Raw genomic sequence first — 11,827 nt, 5'->3', positions numbered from 1 at the left:
TTACAATTACCTCCAGCCACTCACTAACGTGGGAAAGCATTCTGACCCATGCCCCCCTGCTAGTTGGCACATGCGCAGTAGAACTCTGGGGGTCTCATTTCTGAAGCCCCACATTTACGTCAGGAATGCCAGACAGTCTACCATTTGGAGTTCTGGCAGGAAAACCTTTGTTGAAAGGTGTTAACTGGAACACTTAAGACCTGCCCTGGTTTGGGCTTCGGATAAACAGTGAGGGTGATAAAACTCTTTGAACAGCACTTAAATCCTAGACATAGCGGCGTCCCCAGGGCCATCTGCTACCTTATGGCCCAAAAGAATCTCTTCTGGGTCTTTGTCCATACCTTAAGATACACTATTAAGCATAAAACATAAACGTATTAAAATATCCGGTTCCGTTAGGTTTAGCAGGTCCAAACTTCCCAGTTCGCATTGCCAGAACTGGGACACCATATGGTCCAAAAAGCGACTTGCTACGACCTAAGAAACCGAAGTTACACCAATGCACATTAAATCATTTTAATACAAAAATCTCCATTGAAAAAGAAATCTCAGCTTTTCACTAAATCCCCATTGAAAACAACGGGCAGCTCCGCCATAGACTTTCAATGGTAAATCGCCGCCATTGAAGTCAATGGGGGTTTTCTGCCATTGAAGTTTATGGGAAAAGTCCCGAACTTCAAGGGGGTCCATACTCCGTCGGGTTGGTCCAAGCGGGTCAAGGATGGTTCTGCAGCGATGCCGGAGCAGTGGCTACATATACCCCAAACCCTGATCCGCTGAACCCTCCGGAACCGGAGATATGGATTCCTAAAATTCAGCATTTCTCACTTAGTCATTTTTCTGAGCCGTTTCTGCCGCCGCCGGCAAAGCCTATGGCGCGACCCGCTCTATCTGGTTCGACCCTTATCGGGGGTCCAGGATTCGGGGACCCGGTGGTGGTCGAGTGGGGGGACGCTTAGGAACTAGGGGCAAAAAGAATTTTATCCCTAGGTGCCCTAAAACAGTTTATTTCCCCGCTAATTGACGTTGAACTTGACCCAGTGATTTTAGCTCTTTTGAAGGACATTGTATCCGCTTTGCGGTCTGGACGGCAGCCAACTAGGTTACCTCGAGGCATCTCCATTGAAGTCAATGAGCCCATTGACTTTCAATGGGAAACCGCCGCTCTCCCTCTCGGACGCCACCTGCTGGTCACTACAGGAAACAGGACGAAAACAGCACAAATTCCTATTGAAATGCATTGAGCCCTAATGGCGGCCAATGGGGACCTGCAAAATGGTGCCCGAAAAGGCGGGAAACTTACACAAAGAGCTATAATCATTAAAGAATTATTAACCCTTGTGCTCCCGGATGGATTCTAGTGTGTGTGTGATGCAAACACTGAGTAACCAGACATTACAATGGAACAGGGGAAAATACATTTACATGTCATAACAAGGGTTACATCACATTTCTGGACCTCAGCCCAGTTAACCCCTTGTCTCCCTGGTGCGGTCAGGGGTGGCCAAATGGGGTGCAACCCCTTTAATACCGGGCCACCCCCTCTCTCCATCTACACCTCCCCTTCTTAATGCGTGTCCTGTGGCCCACTGGCCCTGACGGGGAGTGGGGCACTGCTGGCACCATTAATGAATTCAGTCTCAGAGGGATAGTCCTGGCGTGAAAGTCCATCAGCATTGCTGTTTTCACTACCCTTTTTGTGCTGAATGGTGAATTCAAATTCTTGCAAAGCCAAGCTCCATCTCAGCAGTTTGGCATTTTCCCCTGATACCCTCTGTAGCCAGCTCAGGGGATTGTGGTCGGTAATGACCGTGAAAGCCCTCCCATAGACATAGGGCTGGAGCTTTTTGAGTGCCCACACAATGGCCAAGCACTCCTTTTCAATGGTGGCATATGCCACCTCCCTGGGGAGCAGTTTGCGACTGAGATACACCACAGGGTGCTCTTTGCCGTCGTCCCCCACCTGGCTCAACACAGCCCCCACACCAAAGTCTGAGGCATCAGTCTGAATAAGAAAATGCTTGGTATAATCTGGGGCAGCCAGGATGGGGGCCTCAGCAAGCGCAGCTTTCAGTGCCTGGAAAGCAGTTTCACAGGCAGGAGACCAGGTAATAAGCACAGGCAGTTGCTTCTTAGTCAGATCAGTCAGGGGTTTGGCCACGGCGCTGTACTGTGGGACAAATTTCCTGTAGTACCCTGCGGTGCCCAAAAAGGCCATGACCTGTTTCTTGGTTTTTGGAACAGGCCACTGAACTATGGCTTCTACCTTGGCTGGCTCTGGCTTGAAATGCCCTCCACCCACCCTGTGCCCTAAGTACAGGACTTCTGCCATACCTACCATACACTTAGTGGGTTTTAAGGTAAGCCCAGCCTCCCTGATTCTATCCAGCACCGCAGCTACATGTCCTATGTGGGATTCCCAGGAATTACTAAAGACAGCAATGTCATCTAAGTAAGCCCTGGCATAGCTCTGCATCCCTTCCAGTAACCTATTGACCAGGCGTTGGAAGGTAGCCGGGGCATTCTTCATCCCAAATGGCATCACCAAAAACTCAGAGGCCACTTGGAGTGATGAATGCTGACTTCTCCCTAGCCTCCAGGGTCAGGGGAATCTGCCAGTAGCCTTTGCTCAGATCCATGGTGGTCAGATACTTTGCCCCCGCGAGTTCATCTAGTAACTCATCCATGCGGGGCATGGGGTAAGCATCTGACACCGTCCCAGCGTTGAGCAACCGGTAGTCCACACAAAACCGGGTGGTTTTGTCCTTCTTAGGCACTAGGACTACTGGACTTGCCCAAGGGCTCTGGGACGGAGTAATTACCCCTAGGGTCAGCATCTCCTCAATCTCTCTCCATACTTGTCTTGACCTCTGCTGACACTCTATAAGCGTGCTTATGCAGAGGCTGCAGGTCCCCTGTGTGTACTGGGTGTTTGGTGAGATGTGTGGTCCCTGGCATGTCAGTGAAGAGGGCGCTATACTGAGCTAGCATGTCCCTGGCTTCTCCCTTCTGCCTAGCACTCAACTGTGCCCCGATCTCTACCTGCTCAACAGTGTTTCCTTGCTTTGCCTCCCCTAGGAGATCAGGCAGAGCATTGCTCGCCGGATCCTCCAGCAGTGGGCTACAAATGGCCATTACTGCTCCCATACTCGGTGCTCTGTATTCCTTTAACATATTAATGTGATATGTCTTGTGCCTCTCAGGCGCTACCTGTACAACATAGTTGCACTCATTCACCTTTCGGATAACCGGGTACGGTCCCGACCAGGCAGCCATCAGCTTGTTCTCCCGAGTGGGTTTGAGAACAAGCACCTGCTGTCCTGGGATGAATTCTCTGCTACGGGCCTGCTGGTCATACCATTGCTTCTGCTTGGTCTGAGCAGCCCTGAGGTGGTCCTGGGCCACCCCCATAAGCATCTCTAACCGGTCTCTGAGATCTACTACATACTGGATCACTGAAGCATCAGTAGCAGTAGTCTCCCCCTCCCATCCCTCACGGAAGAGGTCCAGAGGTCCACGTACCCTGCGGCCATATAGTAGCTCGAAGGGGGAGAAGCCTGTAGATTCTTGCGGTACCTCTCGGTATGCAAACAGCAAGTGCTGCAGGTGAATCTCCCAGTCTTTCCCCTCCGCCTCTATAAAGGTCCGAAGCATCTGCTTCAGGGTACCATTAAACCTCTCACATAATCCGTTTGTTTGGGGATGGTAAGGGGTAGTGCGCTGGTGCTGTACACCGCAGGCATCCCAGAGACAATGTAACAGTTCACTCATGAACTGCGACCCCTGATCAGTTAGGATCTCACTAGGGAAACCTACCCTAGCAAAAATGTTCAGCAAAGCTGCTGCCACTGTCTTGGCACTTATGGTGCCCAGCGCTACCGCCTCAGGGTACCGGGTGGCAAAATCCACCACCGTGAGGATGTAGCACTTCCCTGACCTGCTTGGAATCATGAGGGGTCCTATCAGGTCCACCGCTACCTTCTGGAAGGGTTCCCCTATTATCGGTAGGGGTCTCAGGGGTGCCTTCACACGGTCGCCCGCCTTACCTACTCGCTGGCAGGCATCACAGGAGCAGCAGAAATCAGCCACATCCCTGGATGCCCCCGGCCAGAAATAACGCTGCAATAACCGGGCTCGCGTTCTGGTGACCCCCTGATGTCCCGCTAACGGAATAGAGTGAGCTACCCGTAACAATTGCTGTCGGTACCCCTGGGGTACTACTAGCTGTCGCTTACCGGTCAATCCCTTCTCTATTCTCGGGTTCCCTTCTTCTCTGTATAGGAGTCCCTTATGCCATAGGCAGCGCTCAGTGCCCTCCCCTGCCTGAGATTCGGACGCCCGAAGTCTCACGCCGGCCAGGGTAGGGTCTGCCTTCACTGCCTCCCTAAACTGGGCTCCTAAATCTGCCCCCCCCCCCAGTCATGTCATTGTCAGGGGAAGGGGACACGGTAAGGGGGAACAGTAAGTCAGCCTGTGGTTGCAACTGATCCTGGCTTACCTCCCTGGGCTCCTCTGTGCCCTCCGCTAACATTGGTCCCAAAGGCTGGGGGACTGGGGTGGCCACCGCCGACATTGCCGCGGTCTGGCTCCGGGTAACCGCCGCCACTGCAGCGGGCTGGGGCACACGGTCGTAGGTGCAGGTCATCGGTCCCAGGTCATTGCCCAAAAGAATTTCAGCATCCAAACCTGGTAAAACCCCCACCTCCCGCACACCCTTGCCCACCCCCCAATACAAAAAAATGCGGGCCACCTGCAGGAAACGTGGCTCTCCGTCAGCCACAGTGATCTGTATCCCAGGGCCTGGGATCAATTCCTCTGGCCGGACCATATCAGGTCGGACCAGGGTCACTGCAGCTCCTGAATCAAGTAAGCCAACTGCTTGCCGGTCACCGACTGTGACCGGGGTGAGATGCTTGCTCCTGCCGTCCGTCTGCTGCAGGTCTGCGCTGTGATGTCCTCCGCTCCTGGCTGTAGGCACTGAAGAAACCGGGGTAGGGGTGACATGGGACGTCTCGCTGGGAGTTGTTTCCATGACCGGTCCTGGTTCTTTGGTGGAAGCCACCCGCACGCGGGCTACCGGCTTTGCAGCTGGGGTGCGTTGCCCTCGATAGGGTCCGTTGGAACGCAGGGGTTCCGGGCAATCTGGTCTGATGTGACCAGTGCTGTTGCAATTGTAGCACCGGCGCTCATGCCGGAGCTCTCCCGCCTTCTGTGACCCGCTGCCCGCAGGCGGCTTTTGGGTCCACTGGGGGGTACTCACAGCTTTCTTGGCCGGCGCCGGTGGGGTTACCGCTTTGGCTGGTACCTTGGCGGTCATCTGGGACCGGCTGACCACATAGTCATCTGCCATCCTCGCCGCCTCGGTGTAGGTCTTGGGCTTTTTATCATACACAAAAGCCCTCACCGCCGGCGGGCACTGCTGCATGAGCTGCTCCTGAAAGATGAGGTCCAGCAGGCGTTGGTAAGTCTTGGCCTCAGAGCCCTCCACCCAGTGTAACCCATACAAAGCCATGCGGGTCACATAAGTGACATAGGTCTCCTGAGGGTGCCTCTCCTCCAGCCGGAACTTACCCCGGTAAGCTTCAGGGGTAAAACCATGCTGAAACAGCAAAAGTTCTTTCAGGTGGTCATAGTCATCAGCAAACTCCTCTGTAAGCGCCATCAAAGTCTGTTTAGCCAAGCTGGAGAGTAGCGGGTCCAGGCGTGCAACCCTATGCTGGGGAAGCACCCCGTACCGCCGGCACTGCGTTTCAAAGTTCCTTAGAAACATGTCAATCCGATCAGTGCCCTCCACATACTTGGTGAGACTGTGCTTGTCCAGTTGGAGTCCATCTCTGGGGGGTCGGACCAGGGGGCAATAAGCGGGTCTGTTCATTGCCATAGAGATAAACGTTAGGGTTAGGGTTAGGGTTAGGGTTATAGGGGAATACGAAAATTTAGGTATGTGACTCATTTGGGTACTAACCAATCAGAGAAGAGTTAGGGTTGAAAGTTAGGGTTGAAAGTTAGGGTTGAAAGTTAGGGTTGACACTTAGGATTATTTTTCTATTTTTGTTTGGCCCAGGGTTATAGGGGAATACGAAAATTTAGGTATGTGACTCATTTGGGTACTAACCAATCAGAGAAGAGTTAGGGTTGAAAGTTAGGGTTAGGGTTAGGGTTAGGGTTAGGGTTATAGGGGAATACGAAAATTTAGGTATGTGACTCATTTGGGTACTAACCAATCACAGAAGAGTTAGGGTTGAAAGTTAGGGTTGAAAGTTAGGGTTGAAAGTTAGGGTTGAAAGTTAGGGTTGACACTTAGGATTATTTTTCTATTTTTGTTTGGCCCAGGGTTATAGGGGAATACGAAAATTTAGGTATGTGACTCATTTGGGTACTAACCAATCAGAGAAGAGTTAGGGTTGAAAGTTAGGGTTGAAAGTTAGGGTTGAAAGTTAGGGTTGAAAGTTAGGGTTGACACTTAGGATTATTTTTCTATTTTTGTTTGGCCCAGGGTTATAGGGGAATACGAAAATTTAGGTATGTGACTCATTTGGGTACTAACCAATCAGAGAAGAGTTAGGGTTGAAAGTTAGGGTTGAAAGTTAGGGTTGAAAGTTAGGGTTGAAAGTTAGGGTTGACATTTAGGATTATTTTTCTATTTTTGTTTGGCCCAGGGTTATAGGGGAATACGAAAATGTAGGTATGTGACTCATTTGGGTACTAACCAATCAGAGAAGAGTTAGGGTTGAAAGTTAGGGTTGAAAGTTAGGGTTGAAAGTTAGGGTTGACACTTAGGATTATTTTTCTATTTCTGTTTGGCCCAGGGTTATAGGGGAATACGAAAATTTAGGTATGTGACTCATTTGGGTACTAACCAATCAGAGAAGAGTTAGGGTTGAAAGTTAGGGTTGAAAGTTAGGGTTGAAAGTTAGGGTTGAAAGTTAGGGTTGAAAGTTAGGGTTGACACTTAGGATTATTTTTCTATTTTTGTTTGGCCCAGGGTTATAGGGGAATACGAAAATTTAGGTATGTGACTCATTTGGGTACTAACCAATCAGAGAAGAGTTAGGGTTGAAAGTTAGGGTTGAAAGTTAGGGTTGAAAGTTAGGGTTGACACTTAGGATTATTTTTCTATTTTTGTTTGGCCCAGGGTTATAGGGGAATACGAAAATTTAGGTATGTGACTCATTTGGGTACTAACCAATCAGAGAAGAGTTAGGGTTGAAAGTTAGGGTTGAAAGTTAGGGTTGAAAGTTAGGGTTGACACTTAAGATTATATTTCTATTTTTGTTTGGCCCAGGGTTATAGGGGAATACGAAAATTTAGGTATGTGACTCATTTGGGTACTAACCAATCAGAGAAGAGTTAGGGTTGAAAGTTAGGGTTGAAAGTTAGGGTTGAAAGTTAGGGTTGAAAGTTAGGGTTGACACTTAGGATTATTTTTCTATTTTTGTTTGGCCCAGGGTTATAGGGGAATACGAAAATTTAGGTATGTGACTCATTTGGGTACTAACCAATCAGAGAAGAGTTAGGGTTGAAAGTTAGGGTTGAAAGTTAGGGTTGAAAGTTAGGGTTGACACTTAGGATTATTTTTCTATTTTTGTTTGGCCCAGGGTTATAGGGGAATACGAAAATTTAGGTATGTGACTCATTTGGGTACTAACCAATCAGAGAAGAGTTAGGGTTGAAAGTTAGGGTTGAAAGTTAGGGTTGAAAGTTAGGGTTGAAAGTTAGGGTTGACACTTAGGATTATTTTTAGGGTTAGGGTTAGGGTTAGGGTTAGGGTTAGGGTTAGGGTTAGGGTTAGGGTTATAGGGGAATACGAAAATTTAGGTATGTGACTCATTTGGGTACTAACCAATCAGAGAAGAGTTAGGGTTGAAAGTTAGGGTTGAAAGTTAGGGTTGAAAGTTAGGGTTGAAAGTTAGGGTTGAAAGTTAGGGTTAGGGTTAGGGTTAGGGTTAGGGTTAGGGTTAGGGTTAGGGTTAGGGTTAGGGTTAGGGTTATAGGGGAATACGAAAATTTAGGTATGTGACTCATTTGGGTACTAACCAATCAGAGAAGAGTTAGGGTTGAAAGTTAAGGTTGAAAGTTAGGGTTGAAAGTTAGGGTTGACACTTAGGATTATTTTTCTATTTTTGTTTGGCCAAGGGTTATAGGGGAATACGAAAATTTAGGTATGTGACTCATTTGGGTACTAACCAATCAGAGAAGAGTTAGGGTTGAAAGTTAGGGTTGAAAGTTAGGGTTGAAAGTTAGGGTTGAAAGTTAGGATTATTTTTCTATTTTTGTTTGGCCCAGGGTTATAGGGGAATACGAAAATTTAGGTAAGACTCATTTGGGTACTAACCAATCAGAGAAGAGTTAGGGTTGAAAGTTAGGGTTGAAAGTTAGGGTTGAAAGTTAGGGTTGACACTTAGGATTATTTTTCTATTTTTGTTTGGCCCAGGGTTATAGGGGAATACGAAAATTTAGGTATGTGACTCATTTGGGTACTAACCAATCAGAGAAGAGTTAGGGTTGAAAGTTAGGGTTGAAAGTTAGGGTTGAAAGTTAGGGTTGACATTTAGGATTATTTTTCTATTTTTGTTTGGCCCAGGGTTATAGGGGAATACGAAAATTTAGGTATGTGACTCATTTGGGTACTAACCAATCAGAGAAGAGTTAGGGTTGAAAGTTAGGGTTGAAAGTTAGGGTTGAAAGTTAGGGTTGACACTTAGGATTATTTTTCTATTTTTGTTTGGCCCAGGGTTATAGGGGAATACGAAAATTTAGGTATGTGACTCATTTGGGTACTAACCAATCAGAGAAGAGTTAGGGTTGGGTTAGGGTTGAAAGTTAGGGTTGAAAGTTAGGGTTGAAAGTTAGGGTTAGGGTTAGGGTTAGGGTTAGGGTTAGGGTTAGGGTTATAGGGGAATACGAAAATTTAGGTATGTGACTCATTTGGGTACTAACCAATCAGAGAAGAGTTAGGGTTGAAAGTTAGGGTTAAAAGTTAGGGTTGAAAGTTAGGGTTGACACTTTGGATTATTTTTCTATTTTTATTTGGCCCAGGGTTATAGGGGAATACGAAAATTTAGGTATGTGACTCATTTGGGTACTAACCAATCAGAGAAGAGTTAGGGTTGAAAGTTAGGGTTGAAAGTTAGGGTTGAAAGTTAGGGTTGAAAGTTAAGGTTGAAAGTTAGGGTTGACACTTAGGATTATTTTTCTATTTTTGTTTGGCCCAGGGTTATAGGGGAATACGAAAATTTAGGTATGTGACTCATTTGGGTACTAACCAATCAGAGAAGAGTTAGGGTTGAAAGTTAGGGTTGAAAGTTAGGGTTGAAAGTTAGGGTTGAAAGTTAGGGTTGAAAGTTAGGGTTGACACTTAGGATTATTTGTCTATTTTTGTTTGGCCCAGGGTTATAGGGGAATACGAAAATTTAGGTATGTGACTCATTTGGGTACTAACCAATCAGAGAAGAGTTAGGGTTGAAAGTTAGGGTTGAAAGTTAGGGTTGAAAGTTAGGGTTGAAAGTTAGGGTTGACACTTAGGATTATTTTTCTATTTTTGTTTGGCCCAGGGTTATAGGGGAATACGAAAATTTAGGTATGTGACTCATTTGGGTACTAACCAATCAGAGAAGAGTTAGGGTTGAAAGTTAGGGTTGAAAGTTAGGGTTGAAAGTTAGGGTTGACACTTAGGATTATTTTTCTATTTTTGTTTGGCCCAGGGTTATAGGGGAATACGAAAATTTAGGTATGTGACTCATTTGGGTACTAACCAATCAGAGAAGAGTTAGGGTTGAAAGTTAGGGTTGAAAGTTAGGGTTGAAAGTTAGGGTTGAAAGTTAGGGTTGAAAGTTAGGGTTGACACTTAGGATTATTTTTCTATTTTTGTTTGGCCCAGGGTTATAGGGGAATACGAAAATTTAGGTATGTGACTCATTTGGGTACTAACCAATCAGAGAAGAGTTAGGGTTGAAAGTTAGGGTTGAAAGTTAGGGTTGAAAGTTAGGGTTGAAAGTTAGGGTTGAAAGTTAGGGTTGAAAGTTAGGGTTGAAAGTTAGGGTTGACACTTAGGATTATTTTTCTATTTTTGTTTGGCCCAGGGTTATAGGGGAATACGAAAATTTAGGTATGTGACTCATTTGGGTACTAACCAATCAGAGAAGAGTTAGGGTTAGGGTTAGGGTTAGGGTTAGGGTTAGGGTTAGGGTTATAGGGGAATACGAAAATTTAGGTATGTGACTCATTTGGGTACTAACCAATCAGAGAAGAGTTAGGGTTGAAAGTTAGGGTTGAAAGTTAGGGTTGAAAGTTAGGGTTGAAAGTTAGGGTTGACACTTAGGATTATTTTTCTATTTTTGTTTGGCCCAGGGTTATAGGGGAATACGAAAATTTAGGTATGTGACTCATTTGGGTACTAACCAATCAGAGAAGAGTTAGGGTTGAAAGTTAGGGTTGAAAGTTAGGGTTGAAAGTTAGGGTTGAAAGTTAAGGTTGAAAGTTAGGGTTGACACTTAGGGTTAGGGTTAGGGTTAGGGTTAGGGTTATAGGGGAATACGAAAATTTAGGTATGTGACTCATTTGGGTACTAACCAATCAGAGAAGAGTTAGGGTTGAAAGTTAGGGTTGAAAGTTAGGGTTGAAAGTTAGGGTTGAAAGTTAGGATTATTTTTCTATTTTTGTTTGGCCCAGGGTTATAGGGGAATACGAAAATTTAGGTATGTGACTCATTTGGGTACTAACCAATCAGAGAAGGGTTAGGGTTAGGGTTAGGGTTAGGGTTAGGGTTAGGGTTAGGGTTAGGGTTAGGGTTATAGGGGAATACGAAAATTTAGGTATGTGACTCATTTGGGTACTAACCAATCAGAGAAGAGTTAGGGTTGAAAGTTAGGGTTGAAAGTTAGGGTTGAAAGTTAGGGTTGAAAGTTAGGGTTGACACTTTGGATTATTTTTCTATTTTTGTTTGGCCCAGGGTTATAGGGGAATACGAAAATTTAGGTATGTGACTCATTTGGGTACTAACCAATCAGAGAAGAGTTAGGGTTGAAAGTTAGGGTTGAAAGTTAGGGTTGAAAGTTAGGGTTGAAAGTTAGGGTTGAAAGTTAGGGTTGACACTTAGGATTATTTTTCTATTTTTGTTTGGCCCAGGGTTATAGGGGAATACGAAAATTTAGGTATGTGACTCATTTGGGTACTAACCAATCAGAGAAGAGTTAGGGTTGAAAGTTAGGGTTGAAAGTTAGGGTTGAAAGTTAGGATTATTTTTCTATTTTTGTTTGGCCCAGGGTTATAGGGGAATACGAAAATTTAGGTATGTGACTCATTTGGGTACTAACCAATCAGAGAAGAGTTAGGGTTGAAAGTTAGGGTTGAAAGTTAGGGTTGAAAGTTAGGGTTGACACTATGGATTATTTTTCTATTTTTGTTTGGCCCAGGGTTATAGGGGAATACGAAAATTTAGGTATGTGACTCATTTGGGTACTAACCAATCAGAGAAGAGTTAGGGTTGAAAGTTAGGGTTGAAAGTTAGGGTTGAAAGTTAGGGTTGAAAGTTAGGGTTGAAAGTTAGGGTTATTTTTCTTTTTTTGTTTGGCCCAGGGTTATAGGGGAATACGAAAATTTAGGTATGTGACTCTTTGGGTACTAACCAATCAGAGAAGAGTTAGGGTTGAAAGTTAGGGTTGAAAGTTAGGGTTAGGGTTAGGGTTAGGGTTAGGGTTAGGGTTAGGGTTAGGGTTATAGGGGAATACGAAAATTTAGGTATGTGACTCATTTGGGTACTAACCAATCAGAGAAGAGTTAGGGTTGAAAGTTAGGGTTGAAAGTTAGGGTTGAAAGTTAGGGTTGA

The sequence above is a fragment of the Ascaphus truei genome, unplaced genomic scaffold (genome assembly GCF_040206685.1).
Source record: "Ascaphus truei isolate aAscTru1 unplaced genomic scaffold, aAscTru1.hap1 HAP1_SCAFFOLD_1181, whole genome shotgun sequence".
Taxonomy (NCBI): domain Eukaryota; kingdom Metazoa; phylum Chordata; class Amphibia; order Anura; family Ascaphidae; genus Ascaphus; species Ascaphus truei.
The sequence above is the reverse complement of the archived record's forward strand: the minus strand, read 5'-3'. Positions refer to the sequence as shown.